General features: G+C 37.8%; 1 protein-coding gene across 6 annotated transcripts in view; it reads left to right on the top strand.

Moving 5' to 3' along the window:
- Positions 1-15,602, top strand: part of CALD1 (caldesmon 1) — a 1,713,117-nt gene that overhangs the window by 144,138 nt on the left and 1,553,377 nt on the right. For all 6 annotated transcript variants that reach the window (XM_044088458.1, XM_044088461.1, XM_044088452.1 and 3 more), the window contains exon 2: positions 1,407-1,458. The gene's annotated coding sequence lies outside the window, so the exon portion shown is untranslated. The remainder of the gene's footprint in view (positions 1-1,406; positions 1,459-15,602) is intronic.

Here is a 15,602-nt window from a genome sequence, read left to right as displayed (position 1 = left end):
CACCACTAGTGACAGGTCTGCTGTCAGAGATGGAGGCACCTATTCTGACCTTGTGGGTCCTATCAGTAAGCCAGTCAGCCACCCACCTGATGAGATTGGGATTTATAATAAGTTATGTTAGCTTTTCAATGATGCCTGAGTGGGGGATTGTGTCAAAGGCTTTGGCCAAGTCAAGGTAAGCTGTGTGGACTGGCTTTCTCTCATCCAGGGCATTGGTGACAGTCTCAAAAAAGTCAACCAAGTTCAACAGGCAAGATATTCCCTAGACAAATCCAAACTGGGTGGGGTCAAGTGCTTGGAGATTGCCTATGTCCTTGTTTATGAGGTCCATAATAATACGCTCCATGGAATTACAAATCAGACTTGTCAAGCTAATGGGGTTATAGTTTCCAGACTTATCAAGCTAATGGGGTTATAGTTTCCAGATTCAGTTTTGGCACCACCTTTGTGCAAGAGGATGACAATGGCAGTTCTCCACTCTGCTGGAATGAAGCCTGTACTTAGGCTGTGGTTGAATAGGGTGCTCAATGGTGAAGCTAGTCCTTGCTGGAGATGGTGCAGAATACAGCCTGGGATACTATCAGTTCCCATGGGAGCTGCATTCTTTGCCTTGGATGGGGCCTTTAACATTTGATCTATGGAGATGTGAGGTGCGGGACAAGTATCGGGCATTTTGCATGTCAAATGGGCCTTTGGGGGGACAGGGGGTGAAATTTCTGTTAAAACTATCTGCTAGCAGGTTGGCTATGTACCAGGATCACTGTAAGTGGTACTGTTAAGTACTATTTTATCATGGAGGTTCCTGATGTAACTGAAGAAGGCTTTGTGGTTTCCCTTTGTTTCAGAGGCTAGCTTATATTCATAATTGGCTTTGGAGGTTTTCACTAGTGATCATGGATGGATTTTACTGACTACCCATTAGGCATGACACCTCTTTCCCTGAAGTTGCAGTCATTCTCAGACTCAGAAGACATTTTTGTATGAGTGCATTTGGGGATTACATAACTAGTCTTCTAAGAAAATGCACAAAACACACAGGTGCTGCTTTACTGCACTACCCCACTGCTCATCAGTCTTGGGACTACAGAAAGGAATAAACTGTTCATTAGACTGTAAATAGCAAATTAATGGTAGGTGTAGCTCACATGTGCAATAACTTTTTGAGCCTAAAATATATTTATTTAATTTGAGTGGGATAACAACCTAAAGTAAAACTGCACAAAAGGCAAGATGGAAATTTTGTATTCGGTGAAAATGGATGTAGTAGCACTATATGACTGAGGATTTAAGGCTGCTAAAGAACTGCTGTTATATAAAAAATGGGCTAATAACTAGTGTATTGAAATGAGCTGTATGCAGTGATTTTTTTTTTTTTTTTTTTAATTTTTATTTTTATTTTATTTCAGGGCAGCAGAAGTCCTTTTGCAGCAAGACTTATTCCAGAAAATATATGCAAGGGTGAGTTGTAAGATAAGACTTATGCACTTGAATGATTTGTACAAAGCAACATTTTATGCAGAATTACATATGGCATTTTATATTTGCAGCAAACAAAAGTGATTACAGATTACTGATTGTCGATAGAAATCATAAAATGCTATGCAGAAGTGGTTAACTAAAAAGTATAAATATTTGTCTACATGGGGAAATGACATTGGTTTTGTTTGATAAAGAAACCAATTAATAATTTCTTAAAGGTACAGTCCCAGATATTTATTGTTTTGATTCTGGTCTTTGTTTAGATTTTCAGTCTGGCTTTCTGAGCATGTCCCAGCTTTGGCTTTGAGGGTTGGGGGAGAGGTGCTTATAGGAAGTTTTAATGATCTTAGTCAAATTCCATCTCAAATTGCAGTTGTACTCCCAACAGCTCTCTCTGAGTCATTTATTAGTTTCCCCTGTGATTTTTATCCTCAAGAGAAAGTAGCCTTTCAGGAATTTTATGATATCACTTGCTACTACAACCTGTGGTAGTTATACATACTAATTCTGAGATTACTTTACTGTGGCGTAAGTGGAATACATCAGTAGACTGCTAAGGTTTAGTATGAATTCAAAAAACTGTACTCTTTTCACTATATTGCTTGTAGTTACGCCATGCAGAAATAATAAATAAAGGAAGTAAAGAGATGGACAATTAAGATAAGCTTTTTGACGAGTTCATAAAAAGTAACCACCCCCACCAAACACACTCAAAAATTTAATAACCTTATTGTTTTCCAGTGATTGGGATTGAATGCTTTTACAGGCACTGAATATTGTTAATTGTGTTCACCAGATAGATTGAAAACAGGACTGCATAAAGTAAATTGAAACCAGGAGTAGGGTTGATGATGACATGTAAGTAGGTGGTGGCAACTGGGAGGTGTCACCACCCACTTACCATGCCATCATCAACCCTACAAGTTTCTTTCATTCAGAATTTTAGACTCTGGGATTGTCCCTTTAAAGAAAAATTTTATCCAAAGTGATTTTGGAAAGAAGGATTTTGTTTTTATTTTTTAAATATGGAATTGATAGGTGGATGGGTGGCTGCAGTGATGCAGGGGTTATAGTTGCTGCCTCACAGCAAGAGGTTCTATGGTTCAATTCTCAGCTAGGGTGCCTTCTGTGTGAAGTCTGCACATCTTCCCTGCAGTCATGTGGGTTTCATTTGGGTGTTCCAGTTTCCTCCCACATCCCAAAGAAGTGCTGTTAGTGTATTGGCCCTAGGTCTGAATGTGTACATGTGTGTGCCTTCTGTGGAAGGTTGGGCGCTGAGCTGGCAACTCAACACTGTAAACCTCCACTGCCAATTGTTCTGCAGACCATTGTTCTGCTGTGGCAACCCAAACTTGGAAAAGCCAAAAGTAGAAGAAGAAGAATTGATAGGTGGAACTAAATAATGTTACTTAAACTGAGCTACATACAGTAAGCATATAGAGTACTTATTGTTGTGACACAGTAATGTTCAGTCTTGTATAAAGTTACTGCTGCTTACTCATTTATAATAATAAATGCAGTATGAGGCCCTGGGACTGAAAACAGAGACAAAATGGCAGTTGCTGTGGGGAAGTTATTCCTTCTTACAGCCAGTCCTCTCAACTGTCCTTATTTTGTAGGGACACCCCTGATATTTCTAAAAGTTTTGTTCCATTCCTCCTAAAATTGGTAATCATTTTGAGATTTTCTAAGATAATAGTGCCAACATTTAAAATGTGCCCCTAACTTGGGGCCTTTTCCTTGGTTATTTTTACTTTATTCTAAATTCTTTTTGTTAAAGAGGAGAGCTCTGCAGGAGCTGGTCGAATGTTTTCAAAAAGTGGAACTTTAGTACAAAATTATTAACACCAAAAGTGAGTTTCATTATTGAAAGATAAGACAGGTGCCATGAACTGTTGGTTTTTGCACAGTTCAGTTACATTAGCTAAGCCTATATTGACACTGCAGAGATTACAAACATTCATTTAGAACAAAGCCAACATTTATGTAGAATGATTCAGATTTCATAAAAGAAATCAGATGAAAATGAAACCATGCCCTAGTGGAGAATTCTTAGACAGCATTGTTTATTTGGAATTGGATTATGTGAAGCATCAGTGTGTGGCACATTTTAAAGATTTTACATGATATAAATCTAACTTTCACTTGCCAGATGCACACAAATGCCAAACATTAGAAACTGAAAAATTTTGAACTGCCTATACAAAAAAGCATTCAATTTCTGAGGATGCACTGCCTTGGGAAAAGCAAATACTTGGTTTTCAGCAAAATCAAGTATTCCATTTTATCCAAGGTTGAACAACCTCAAAGCTGGAATATTTTAAGTATTGCTGGTATGTCATGAAGATGAGATTGATGACTTTGATGCAGTTTAGCATTATACTGTTTCAATTTTTATTGACAGTATTTTATGTCACACGTATACTATAGGTTTATTATAATGGTATATATGTGTGTATGTGTGTGTGTGAGTGTGTGTGTGTGTGTGTGTATATATATATATATATATATATATATATATATATATATATATATATATATATATTAAAACACTTCACTGTTGTATACAAAGAAACAAAACAAAAAGATGCGGAAAAAAAACACACACTTGAGCCTGTGACTAGCACTTTCATCCATTTAGTAACTGGACTTCATCAGGAAATTAAATATGATCCATTCTAAGGTATATATAACCACTGTAAAAAGGCTGTACTACAAAAGCCAATGAAATACAATACATTCGTAAAATGACACTGTACAATAGACCAATCAAGAGCCAAAATATACAGAAAAACAAGTATTACATCACTTAATAAGGAATAAAATAATGAAATGTTAACAGGTCAATGTCCCCATTTTAATGCACATTTAATGCTAATGTTTTTGTTGAGACCTGGAGGTGCATCTGCATTTAATTTTAACTGCCACAACAATTCCTTGACTTCAAGTAAAGTATTATTGTCTCCAAAAAAATATCGAAACTTATTCTAAAACAAAGAATTTAAAACTAATAAAATTAGGGCATGACGAACTATGCTTTGCTAAGGCATTTTTATCATTCTTGTGTCTGATTGCTGCATAATGTTCTTTAATTCTTGTAGATAATTTTCTAATATTTTTCCCAATATAGAATGAATTACAAGTCTCACAAACTGCAGCATAAACCACTGACATAGATTTACAGTCAAAGTATTGCTTGAAAGTAATGGAGACATTATTATGTTTAAACATATAGGATTTACCAGTTAAAATATGTGTACCCACTACACAAGAACCACAAGAGTTCATAGTTTATTAATGATATTATTTTCAGTGTGAGGAACATTAAACTGTGTGTCCCTATTTTCAAACAGCAACCTTAGAGACCTGGTTTTCTTATGTGTAAATACAGGGCAAGGACCTAGTTTATTAGGTACTTCCTTTAATTGGTAAATCCTATATGTTTAAACAGGCGGTCTGATGAAGTCTAGATCTTTCTGGATGAAAGCGCTCATCCTTGGATTTTTATGTTCTGAAGTTAATAAAGAGGATACTGCATTCTACAACTGTGCGGTGATTTGCAGCCTGCATTACTTTGAGTGGGTTCAATCCAGCTACTTCTGTCTTTTGTGTTGATTTGCTATATGGTTATTAAAGTATATTTAAATACTTGAGCAACAGGCATACTTTAGTTGTACAGAATATCACACAAAGCCAGTAGTTGTTTTAACAACAAGATAGGAGGACATGTGAGACTGAATGTATAGGTAATTCGGAAGATGACAAAGGAATAACAGTTGTAAGCAAGGGGGGAATGGAAGCAAAAGCAAAGATAGAAATGTGTGCATACAGATGGATTGAGAAACACAAGAAATTGATAACGAATCCTACAAAGATGAGTTTCTGTCAGGAGTTACAGAATGAGACTAAAGAGATGGGGCAGCCTAAATCTGTCAGGGCTAAAGTAAAGAATGGAGCTTGGTTTATGGGCAGCATTGTCAATAATTTCTGTCACACAAAAATGGCTTTTAATAACATCACTGTGAACTGCCCATATTTTTTTGCAGAATGTCCAGAATGTGGACTCATATTTTAGTCTATTCCTCATAAAATTTGTGGTTTTCCTTCAAGTCATTGAGGATTGAAGTCATTAAACAATGGTAGTCATTTCAGTGTCAGACTTCATATCCTTCAGAAAGTACATGTTAATGCAATACCTATTATTCTAGAAACTTTATGTTTATAAGAAGAATATTTAAAATCTATCTCTATTTTGGGGCTTTTGTCCCCCTATTATTTTTGACTTTGTCCAGATTTCTTGAACTGAGAAGTTGAAAAATATGTCTAATAAGGAAACTGAAGTGCAGAGAAAATGTGTATAAAGGATTACATCATCCATCAATGCATTAAATGGTTCATTTACAAAATATCTGTTTGTAGCTGAAAACAAGTTTATATGTAAAAATCAAACTTTCACCAAATAATTGTGTACCTTCAACAGTATAAAACCAGAAACTAAGGTAGAATAAAACACCAACACTAAATTCTACAAAGCTCAAGGAGAGTTGTGTCTGGTAGGGCTAAGATGTAGCTGGAAGTGCAAAGGCTGGGAAGAACAGTATTACCTGAAGTGGAATTGAATGGAATGTCTAGGCTTGATCACCGTATCTGTAAAAACAACAGAAAAGCTGGAGAAGTCTCTGACCATGGAGATTTGCTCTTAATCCTAAACCCAGCAGAGATGCTTACTCTGTAACAGTGTCTACTATAGACAGGAGAGCTTTTCGTAATCAATAACAGTGAAGCATTATTTCCCAGACACTGGCATGGCAGACATTTGGTTACAGATGAACAGAGTAGAATATTCCAGCAGGATCTTTATTATTTATAGTAAAGACAATTCATCCAGTACAACCATCTTATTTTTTTAGTGGCATCTGCACCAGCCATATTGCAGAAGGCATGGGCCAAGCAGGGAATACTTAATATGCAATTTACCTTGATGTTGACAAGATGGAGGCTGTATTTTGGGCACCAAGACCTCATAAAATACTACAGCTGAGGTTATACTTGGAGGTCCTAAATACTACTGTTGACTAGAAATATTCTCATGGTTCTTTGTCCATTGAATATACTATTATACAGTGATCTGCTTTGGCATACATTGTCAGCTTCAATTGGATCTTTAAGGATGAGTGAATCAGACAAAGCATTTACAAGTTTTAGATCCCTCCATGTGTTTTAGATTAACAAGAAATACTATGCCTTCTGAAACTGGAGTTGCTCAAGTTTCAAAAGTTCCATGATCATACACAGAATCCTAGTGCATTTTCTCCAACATTATTAAAATACCACAGTAGATTTATGCCCCTTTTATTAGGGAGTCTTTAGACTGGTCTGGAGAATAAACACATGTTATCATTATTTGCTTGGGAAGAAATTTCATAGTAGTAACAGACCATCCTTAGTGCCTATTTTTATGTGTTTGTGTATGCTTTTCAGCCCTTCTCCTACTGGTCTTAAGCCTATTCATTCCTTGCCAATGAGGGTATGGTTGGCACAATAGGCTGAAGCTGACAGGAGGGGGTCCATCATCCAGGAAGCCATGCAGTATAGCATGCATCCTTACTTGCATCCCATGATGCAAAGAGTTTAGGTGTTTCTTTGTCTAGGCCTTCTCTGTTTGTGTTGTCAACCACACATTCTTAATGTGGGACAGTCCCTATTTGGGATTATGTCCTGCAGAAGAATATGAAAAATAGTAAATGTCCTGAGATTTTATGTCAAAAATTATTTTGTAAATTTCCTTTGATAGCTGCATAAAATAATTATTTTGTGTCTGGAATAACTAAACATTATACAAAACTGCTTTAACAAGTCAAAGTCTACAAGAAGGAGCTTTTATTTTGGCAAAACACAAATCCATGCCTTTGAACTGCTTATGGGTATGGTTTGTCCTGGAAAATCTCACCTTTCTATAAACCAAGTCCCAGTTTAGGCATTTAAAATGGTGGCAACCCTGGCTTGATAAGCTCAGTACAGAACATACAATTCAACATACAGTTCTGCACCAGTAGGCTGATATACACATAACATATAGTTATCTTACATTTGTAAGACAAGCATATAAATTATATTAATATTCACAAATGACATATGATTGTTTACAAAATTCCAGCTAGCTGGGCTGGCAGCCTCACAGTGTTAACTCATTTAGTGGTGAAATGTATTTCCAGCAGGTGCAAGACCTGCACAGGAAAGTACCAGTTCTATTAGATGTTGAGGGTTCCAACTTGCTATGGGAGTAACATAGCAGCTGTTTCAAGTTCTTATTTCTGTTCTAAACAAAAGATGGAGCATTTCCAACTAGATCTTTCAAGACAGCATCCAAAGTAAGAATTCTCCAGTTGGCTTTTAAATGTCACATATATATCTCGTGTCACCAACAAAAATCAGAGTAATTTTGTTTCTGGTGTTTACGGAGCTTGTTTGTCCGTCCCATGGTATTTTCTTTAGGATTGTCCCTTTATCCTATATCAGCTACACTATGGGGAGGTTTAAAAAGTGGATGAGCTCTTTCTCTCCTTTTCAAATCAAAATTAGTTATTTCTTTTTCTATTTCTTCACGCTTATATCCCCTCATTTGAAGGTCTACTTTCAAGTTTGCAGCAGCTGCAGTATAATCCTCCTCCCTCATACATAAACTGGATGTTATATATAACTGATTTTTTTATTACAATGGAAAAAGTAAACGACAGGTGCATGCTATTCCTACATAGCAAATTGTTTTTCTTGCATTCTTTCTTATGGAAGTCCTTGATAAATTTGCTGCTGTCATCTAATGAAATGTTAATATCTAAGAAATTAATACAGTTATTAGGGTAATAGAGGGTAAATTTCAAAAGTTCTGCTGTGCTTTCCAAGTATGGAGGGTACATTTCAAAAGTTCTGCTGTGCTTTCCAAGTAAACCACCATGTGCCAACAGCTGTGCCAATTTGGTAATGGCTGGTTGGGAAAACATCTATGTGCTCAATAATAATCCCTTTTCAGGTTCACTGAAATTTAGTAAATGTTTTGTTGATGATATTTATCCAATATGGGCATATATGGCAGACAGATTAAAATACTTTGTAGTTTACAAAGCAGCTATTTGATTGGATGCATTCTATGTATTTAACCATGATTTTATTTGATAATGGCAGATTTGAGGAAGGGTTTGGTGTAACCTGAAACCGCTTATCACATGTTTTTTTTTATTTTATTAAACGTTCCATTTTATGTTCAATGACCTGGTGACATCATTTATTTACTTGCTCTCTTTCTCTCTCTCTCTCTCTCTCTATATATATATATATATATATATATATATGTGGGTCTATATCCAATGATCGTGTTTTCAGAAACTCGAAATTCATATAGTTGAGACCATAGAAAACTCGAACATGAAAAAAAAACACAAAAAACATAAAAATTTGCCTTTTTCTACATTTTTGCAGGGGGCAAGCCTCCCTGCACCCCCCCCCCATGTGGGGGCTGTGCCTCCCTCACCCCTTGCAGATTATATATACCAACTCTGAGATCACACTACAGTGAGGAAAAGGGTAAATTTCCCAATCTGCACTGTACCGTGATCTCCATTCAAAAGATTCAGGTTTTCAAAACCTTGGTTATACAGTCTCGACCATATGAATTTTGAGTTTCTGAAAACTTGATCAACTGATAGGGATATATATATATATATATATATATATATATATATATATATATATATATATATATATATACACATCTATATATATATATATATATATATATATATATATATATATACATATACACACATCTATAAATATATATATATATATATACACACACACACACACACACACACACACACACACACACACACACACACACACACACACACACACACACACATATTGGATATTTTCAACCTAAATTTTCAAACTTATATTTGAGTTTATACAGTGTGCTTATAAAGTGTCTAACCTACAAAATGGGAGGAGAGCTTGAGGGGCTACTGGGGCAAACATTCTCATCTCCAAACTTGAGTATGCTTTCCTACTTGGCGTGTTCAACCACCCTTTTAATATTGCATTGCTCTAAACAGCAGAAAACATTGTTAATGAATGTGACAAGTGAGCAAGAATACCACAGCAACCTAATTAATAAGTCAAACAAGCTAATGCTTGTAGCAGAACCACACTGCGTCTAAAGTCACTTGCTTTCAAACTACATTATTCCAGCAAACTTCAAGTATACCCTTTCACGTATTACCAACTAAGGAATAATAATTAGGAGTCCCCCAGATGAGTTAGACCCCCTTTAACTTCTAATTAGAGGAAAGATCTTTCTCAAAAAATCCCCCAATTTCTGGACTTCCTTACCAATAAAGTAGTGTAGAGGAGTACCTCAGTTTCAACAACTGTTTAGAGACCTTCTTGCGAAAAATTGCAAATTTACATTCTAGCAGCATACCGACTTATGTCCAATGATCTTTAGGAGTACTAATCCAACCCTTTCAAGTCATTGTCTTTAAATAACGTAATATATTGCACAAATTATGTACTTGACCTAATTATCTCCAGTAAATTATATGCGCTGGAGATAATTAGGTCATTATTTCATTATATTCATGTTATATTTCTATTGCACCTCCAACAATGATTTGTATGTACTATAAAACCTTTTATCATTAATACCTAAACAGCCACCACTTAATTGCTTCTACTTTCTCTTTTTGAAACTATCAGGCAACTGTGTCACCTGTAAAATAATAATAAAAAAACTGTAAATGTGCTATTATCTGTTAACCAGTAATAGTTTTCTGTACAAGGTTTGCCTCTTCATTTTAGTCAGGGTCTTGGCTACCTACCTAGTTAACAAATGTAAATAAATAAATACAGCTGTGAGGCAGGCAGGAACCTTAACCACTGAATCGCTGTGCTGACATAAAAGAACAAAGCAATTGCAATAGTTTTCAGCGTGCAAATAATGTGACGACCACAGCTTTGTAACTCAAGAAATATTCAAAGTTCTAATCCAGAAGATTTAAATTATAACTGTCTTTTTATAAAACCTTATGTGACAGTTGACATTTTTCAGATACAGCACAAGCTGTTTTTGTAACTTGATTGCTTTTGCATGTTACATTGAATCATTTTTCAAGCTACACACCCAACAGTTTCACCAATGTTGTTTAAACACACAGTAAGAAGAGAGTTTGTTACAAAAATCTGAGATGAAAAATGTCCTTTAATCAGGAAAAGACTATGCAGTCTGGAGGTATATTTTTGTCTTATAGTTGCACAGATGTGAAAGACTATACATGTATGTTACCTTAAATCTCAGGATCAGTCAGAGATATATCTTTGTTCCAAATGTTTTAAGCCATGTCATTGATGTAGGTTTGCAAAATTCAATGCCATTTTTCTTTCTTTTCCTGTACCCACTACACATCAATACTGTTTTCCAAACAGGAACTAACAAATTGCTGCATGCCATTTCTGAGGTATAACTTGGGCAGCAGACATAAGGCCCTGACAAACCAACCCTACTAGTTCCTGTAATACAAATTGTGAAGCAGACATCAGGCACTGATAAGTGTTTGCTCATTTTTTCTTATGTAGTGCACATTGTGAAGGAAACGTCAGTGACTTTACAAGTCCTTTTTTGTTGTTTCTTTAGAATAACTTGGATAATAGAGTGACAAGCACTTATTTATTGTTTACATAGTGTAAATTGTAAAGCAGGTATAATGCAATGACAAGTGTGTGGTCAGTATCACTATAATTTAAATTGCAAGGCAGAAATCAGTATCTGTCAAATGCGTGTTCATTGTTTCTGTAGTATGCATTGACAAGTCTTTGTTCATTATTCCCATCATATTAATTTGGAAGCTAAAGTTGGATACTGATGTTTGCTCAGCATTTCTGTAGAATAATTTGGGAAGCTGACATTAGGCACTGACAAATCCCTCTTCATTGTTTCCATAGTAAATCTTAGAAGGCAGATATTAGGAACTGACAAGCTCCTTTTCATTTGTTCTGCATTATAAAATGTAAAGCAGACATCATATCTACATGTAGCATGCACTGGAGAAAATCAGTACATGAGAAATGCTTCTTCATTGTTCTGTGGTATCAACTGAAAAGCAAACATTGTGCATTGACAAATGATTGTTTATTCTAAAAGTTAGGAAGGACACCAAGTGGCAGGACTGGGCCATCGGGTTACATTTCAGTATCCACGAAGGCCAGTGGCTACTGGATTAATAATTTGTGATTAATTTATTTAAAGCTAGAAGAGGAATACACAGGAGGGTGTGGGTCCTAAGATAAACAGGAATCTTTCTGCATAGGTCTTGTGGTATGGCATGAGAGGTTAGAGCAGCTTGTCAGATCATTTGTTGAGGCAGCTGGAGACCTATCTCTATACATATAGATGCATCATATGTAAATGATGTCATGATCCTGTTTGATGCACATTCACAGTCGCACAACATGCTGAGCAGGTACAGCTGTAGCTTCACGCACTGCACACTGAAGTATAGGACACCTTTGTGTTACACAAGGCGCACTGGACAATCGATGTATTGTGATTAAGTTTAGTAATATCATTTGTTTTGTGCCATACTCTCAGACTGCAGATATACATTTTGTCTGACAGTGCTTCAGAACTGGCTTGAGTTCCAAGATGGGATTCAATTTTATTTATGTTGTATATGCAACCATCTTTGAGAACCTAATCCCTTGCCACCACTGCTCCCAGGATAATAACAGTTATGGTCTTTGCCAGACAGCAACTCAAGTTTTCAGTTGAAGGCCCTCTCTCTACTGCAATTTTTCTGTTTGTTTGTTTACTTGTTTGTTTATCATTTGATAACCTGGTAAGTGAAGTGATCTGAGGATCCTGTTTAGCCATAACCCAGACCACTTGAGCAAGGATAGTTACATATAGGAACAGATGTACATTTTAAACTTAACAGCATTCATATTTTTGTTAGTTTGAAATGAAGTTCAGACAAACTCCTTCCAATTCAACATGCCTACGGAGTTATGCATCTGTCCCTTTTTGTTCCAAGTACATTACCATCATCATCATCATCAGCTGTTCTGCAGCCTAAATAAATTTACACAAAAAGCAGCAGCACAGATGACAGATGGCTTTGAAGATCTATGAACCTGCTTAGACTTGTCAAATTTCTTCATAGATTGTCAACTGTCTTTGGATTTCAGTTACGTAAGTCCATTAACTATGGCTTATTTTTACCTTCCTGCAACTGACCCAAGAGCTGCTACTAGCTTCTCTTCACTCAACAGGTCTTCCAGACACACCTTAGCTTTTCTCTCGCTCAACCTGACTTACATCCTGGGCCAGTAAGGAGAATGAGGATTCTGGTACAGCATCATATTACTGCCAGGGAGTGGGCCCTAACCACCAGGGACTCGGCCCAAACTCCAACCACCCTTCTGCAGCCCGGCAAGTTCCACAGTTGCAACCATCAGGAGGTGCATGTGCACTTCAATGTATGGGCAGTGCCAGGACTAAGTGGCACACTGTTTATTTAGCACAGCGATTTCCAGGCTCTTGTTGCTGCTTTTCTAAAGTGAGCTTAGACACATCTCTCTACCCAGGATAGGTGATTCTACATCAGCCATTCACGCCCATCCTCCCCCTGTGGCTCCTCCAGCTCCCATGCAACTAATCCACATGTTCCTCTGGGATGTAATAAGAGAGTTATCCATCTGTGCCACAGGTATACTAACTAAAGCTTAGCTTTGGAAGTATAAATGATATTCAGCTGTTAACAGAAGAAACATTCTCATAGACCTGCATCTGTTTCACTGATTTTGTAGTTGGTTTAAGCATATTTGTTTTCTTACTAAACTAAATGTGTTTGCCTGAAACGTTTTTCTGTCTGCAAAGACCATTTTGAAGTCTCTGTTGCCTGTAAACATCCTGCAATTGATTCTGCGTCAGAGAATGAGATCAGGGTAATAAAATTGCAACATAATTTCACTGTAATGTAATATTTCACAATATGAAAATACAGTATAATTGTGTAGAGTGTACAATGTTAATATCTGTTCTTTGTATTTTGTGAAAGGAAGCCTCTAATGGATTAGTTTAATTCTCCAGGATCAACATACTTAATTTCCAGAACCCTAGGTACAGGCCAAAACTTATGTGAATGCATAGTTCTGTTTCTGTTATGCACAACGTCCCACTGACCTGACAATGATTTTCTGACACTGTGGTTATCTCCTTTTCATCTGCTTTTCCTTTTCCTGGTGGTCTTCTTTTTTTGTCAAGTCATATTTTACTGCCATTCCACAATGTGAATGTCTGCCTCACAGTGCCATGACTTTTGTGCCTGGCTTTCTGTATCTTACCCTGACTTTCAACTGTCACATTTTAAACCAATGATGTCCTTCAAGGATGCATCTGCAGTCATAACAAATGGGTTGTCCTGCCGTCAGGCAGCCCTTCAGTCGGCCGGATTCCAAAGTCTGGGTCTGGCCTCGGCTGGTGTCGCACTTCACCCGACGTCATCTCTCCTGGTCTTCGGGTATAAAGGCATCAGCCGACGCCATTTTCCTCAGTCTTTCTTGCCGCGTGGCGCCCGAAGCAGAAGCTGTTCGCAAGTGCCGGTCGGTCAGATCCAGAGATTACTACTACCGAATACTACTTCGAAGACTTCTAAAAAGCTAAGTACCCCGTTGGGGACTCTTTCTTGCCTCAGCCGATGTCAGAAAAAGTAAATAATTGTTTAACTTGTGGGAAACAAATACCTCATAAGGATTTCCACTCGTACTGCCTGCCTTGTTTAGGCCCAGACCACGACGTAGCAGCCTGTTTAGCCTGTGCTTCCTTCAACCGACGAACGCTTAGGCGTCGGTCGGAGTTTGCTGAACAGTTTTTCGGCTCAGATTTTGCGTACATTATGCCGTCGGATCCACCGACTACTCAAATTGTTAAAAAACGCAAAGAAAAAGACCGACACTCGCGGTCCGCGGTTTCGGCCGAAACCACGGTTAAGCAAACCGCGAGTGTCTCGGTTTCGGCCGAAACCGAGCAAACGGGTCAATCTTCAGCCGAATCCATGACTACTACCGGGGCTCCTGCTACCCTAGTTGAATCGGCCTCTGAAGTTTTGCCTACTAATGTGGTTCCTATTGAATTATCAGACACCATCCCTTTGGATGTCTCTACCCCAGCACGTGGTGCTGCTAGGCCTCCTGCAGCCATGTCTATTAAGGCCTTTGCCAGGGCTAAAGCAGCCAAAACTGCTAAATCAGTGCCTGTTAAGCCCCCCTCACACAGGCCCAGTTCCAGTTCACAAATGCTTACTTTGGCAGAGGATCTCATCTCTTTAATTAGGGGATCCCAATCTCACCCAGACAGGGCCTCTCAGCCTCCAGAAAAAAGACCTAGAGCAGAGCCCCCAGAGCCAGTGTCCTCTGATGATTCTTCGGATGACTCAGACAATACAGACCATCCAGAGGCTCCTTTTTCTACTTATGAAGATTCCGATGCTGAAGAATCTATTCCATCTGCCTCTCCACCAGAGGAATTTTCCTTTGGGGAAACCTTATATGCCATGAGAGAACAATTCCAATGGCAGGGACAAGATTTCTCAGATTCAAGAAAAAGGCTTAGGACCTTTCTACACTTACCACAACACACGCCCTTAGCTATACCTCCAGTTCTGCCTGTTGTGGATGATGCATTTAATGATGTTTGCACTGCTCCTGATACCTTGCCTCCAGCCCCTGCCAAACCAGATAGGTTTTACAGGGTACCAGACACTCATCACCACCTATACAAAGCCCCACTTGCAGATCCTGAGACTATCTCCCAGGGGCCTAAGGCAGTAGCTTCGACCTCAGCAAAAAACCCTCTCCCTTCTGAAAGGGAATCCAGGTCCTTAGAGAGATGGGGGGAAAAAAGTTTACACCTCTGCTACTCTCTCAGCTAGAGCTTTGAACTGTCAGTTTCATATGATCCAATACCAAGAGTTTATGCTTGATCAGTTAACTAAGAAATTGTCCTCTGATGACTCTTTAGATAAGAAATATGTTTTAGAAATGGTGAATAACATTCAGCAGGTTAGTAACCA

The sequence above is a fragment of the Protopterus annectens genome, chromosome 11.part0, assembly GCF_019279795.1.
Source record: "Protopterus annectens isolate FY-2018-M chromosome 11.part0, PAN1.0, whole genome shotgun sequence".
NCBI classification, from domain to species: Eukaryota; Metazoa; Chordata; order Ceratodontiformes; family Protopteridae; genus Protopterus; species Protopterus annectens.
Note: the sequence above shows the minus strand (reverse complement) of the source record. Positions and strands in the feature narration are given on the sequence as shown.